This window comes from Anguilla rostrata, chromosome 7, assembly GCF_018555375.3.
Source record: "Anguilla rostrata isolate EN2019 chromosome 7, ASM1855537v3, whole genome shotgun sequence".
Lineage (NCBI taxonomy): Eukaryota > Metazoa > Chordata > Actinopteri > Anguilliformes > Anguillidae > Anguilla > Anguilla rostrata.
Window position 1 is genome coordinate 26,536,263 of NC_057939.1, and position 2,957 is coordinate 26,539,219.

Genomic DNA, 2,957 nt, shown 5'->3' on the forward strand with positions numbered 1-2,957 from the left:
CCTCCAATGCCAATTTCCATGTGCTAGTGTGCAATCATGTATTTATTTTTAAACCGATTTTTTTTGAAGGCTTCAGCAATGCGTAAATATGTACTTCCTGTCAATAAGGTTTCTTGAATTTGAATTTGGATTGAAATGAGGAAAAACAATTACAATTAAGTGCATGGAAAGGCATACAAGTGAAGAAAAACGTTGGAGATATGAACCATCCTGCATAGTCACAATCACCAGGTTGTAATTCATTCATCCGTTCTCAGGAAGAGGGTAGCCTACTAAATACACATCTCCAGCAGGGGGAGCCACAGTTCACCTCTGGGCCAGGCTTCTGTTCTCCAGTGCTGACCTTGTGCAGCCACGTGAAACCAAACAAGCTCATTTAATCAGGACACTTCACCAAATCAGTTAAAAAGCCACAGTTCACATTCACTGGCATAAGGGAGGGAGGGAGGAAGAGGAGGAGGAGGAGAGAGAGACAGACAGAGAGAGATAGAAAGCGAGAGAGGGAGGGAGAGAGCAAGGAAGATAAAGAAAGAGAGAAGGGGGGGGTGTAGTCAGAGCCCGGAACACAGCCGATACGATAATGATTTTCTCCTCCGCGCAGGTACCACACATTAGTCACCAGGACACCATTATTTGGCTGTGGGAATTCCGAGCAACCAACAAAGAGCTTTGCACATTCAAGCTGCTGATATTGTTTGTCTCCCACAGAGCCACAGAATAGCGCGTGTAACATGACACCAATCCCACCCCCTGCTCTTTTGAAGTGCCATGGGATTTTTAATGACCACATCAAGTCAGGACCTCAGGTTAGTGTCTAATCCAAATACGAGGAGGCGGACATGCTCAAGGCCAACCTTATCAGTTTTACACAATTACTGTTATTTTTTTCATCCTGTTTCGTTCCAGGAAGATGATTCTTCCGTGATGTAGCACCAAAGTCGCCGTGCGGTACTCAGGGGGCGTACATGGCGGTTGGAAGCACGAGCTTCGCCATGCGAAAAACGATTGCGACTCGTGAAACGTGGAGGTAGATGTTTTTCTCCTGGTCCCCATGGGTTTAAAGCTGGGTTATGTACTCTGCTTACCAGGGCCTTGTTAGTAGGAATGTGCAATTTTGCAAGTGACAAGAGTAGAGAGGAATTGCTGATCTGGCAGTATAGTTCAATGGTTAGGGAACTTGGTTGCTAATACAAAGGTCGCAGGTAAGATTTCCAGGTACGGAACTGATCTTGTACCCTTGTGCAAGGTACTTAACGTGATTTGTGTCTGTATATATCGAGCTGTATAATTGGATAATACAATATGCAAAACCTAAATGCCTGTATTGTAATGTAAATGACCCAGGATCCGTGAGCTCATTTTGTCTTTGGGAAACATTCTGGTACACAGAAAAAACCGGTGCCGAACAGAAAAGTGGAATGGCAGCCATTTTATACCAAAATGTTTAAATAGAAAGGATGAGTCCACATACTGTGTATGCTCCTGGGTACCATAAATTAATTAATAAATTTATGGCACCCGGGAGCATACACAGTATGTGGACTCATCTTTTTTATATAACATTTTGGTACAAAATGGCTGCCATAACACGACAGGGGGAAAGGCTGTAAATTACATTACATTACATTATAGGTTCTTAGCAGACGCTCTTATCCAGAGCGACTTACAACAAGTGCATTACAAAACTCAGAGACAAGCGCTTTACAACATTCCTGCAAGAGAGCTACAATAGGTATAACTTTGCTTAGGTATAAGTGTGAATTGTACACCCTATTTTTTTTTTAGAAAAAAAAAAAAAAAAAAAAAAATGTTAGAGGGTAGTGGGGGGTGATGAGGTGAGATGTAGCTTGAAGAGGTGAGTCTTCAGTCTACGTTTGAAGACGGCCAGGGTCTCTGCTGTTCTGACTTGCACAGGAAGGTCATTCCACCACCGTGGGGCTAGAACAGACAGGAGGCGTGACCGGGTGCTGGTGCGAGCCGGGGCAGGGACCAGGCGACATGTGGCAGCAGAACGGAGAGGTCTAGCTGGGGTGTAGGGTCTGATGAGTTGACGTAGATAGGGAGGGGCTGACCCCTGGCTGCTTTGAAGGCAAGCACTAATGTTTTAAATTTGATGCGAGCCATCACGGGGAGCCAGTGGAGGGTGGTGAGCAGGGGGGTAACGTGGGAATGTCTGGGGAGGTTGAAGACCAGACGCGCTGCTGCGTTCTGGATGAGTTGCAGGGGTCTGATAGATGATGCTGGGAGGCCAGCAAGCAGGGAGTTACAGTAGTCCAGGCGGGACAGGACCACTGCCTGGACGAGGAGTTGGGTCGAGTAAGTTGTGAGGAAGGGGCGGATCCTCCGGATGTTATACAGGAAGAACCTGCATGAACGTGTCACTGCTGAAATGTGCTCGGTGAGGGACAGTCTGTTGTCCATCACCACGCCAAGGTTTCTAGTTGAGGGTGATGGTGTGAGGATGGTATTACCTAGGGAGATAGAGAGATCAGAGAGAGGGGAGTTAAGAGCCGGAATATAAATGAGCTCTGTCATGCAGGTGAGGCACAGCCCTCATCTGTCCCTAGACAGTAAATACATCAGTTGAATGGCAACATAAAGCCTATATATTCAAAACATCATTAGTGCTGTTACTACTAAATCTGAAGGTTACTGAAATCTGAAGATTCAAAAATCTCTCCAGGGAATTCCCTGAACCTCATAAAAACCTCAGGGAATCATCTTCCCCATGTCATCAAGAGTCACAACACGATGCGCAAAAGACTGAAAAGCATAATCATTTGTAGAAACAGGATTTTCACTGTTGTGGTAATTAAGACATCGCAAATTCTCAGTCTGTTGTAAAAGAATACAGGGTGCGCATCAACATAGATTGTTAAATTATCCGTTTTGAGTTATTTGCCACAATTGTGAATTGGTTTGGGACATTGCTTACTACGTTGAAAGTATAGACACTA

The 2,957-nt window shown here is 45.0% G+C and overlaps 1 long non-coding RNA gene across 1 annotated transcript; it reads left to right on the forward strand.

Moving 5' to 3' along the window:
• The first annotated feature begins 525 nt into the window (after window positions 1-525).
• Window positions 526-1,587, forward strand: LOC135259492 (uncharacterized). Its single transcript, XR_010331287.1, has 3 exons — window positions 526-601; window positions 709-806; window positions 907-1,587. It is a non-coding gene; the product is annotated as an uncharacterized LOC135259492 (long non-coding RNA).
• The last annotated feature ends 1,370 nt before the right edge of the window (window positions 1,588-2,957 follow it).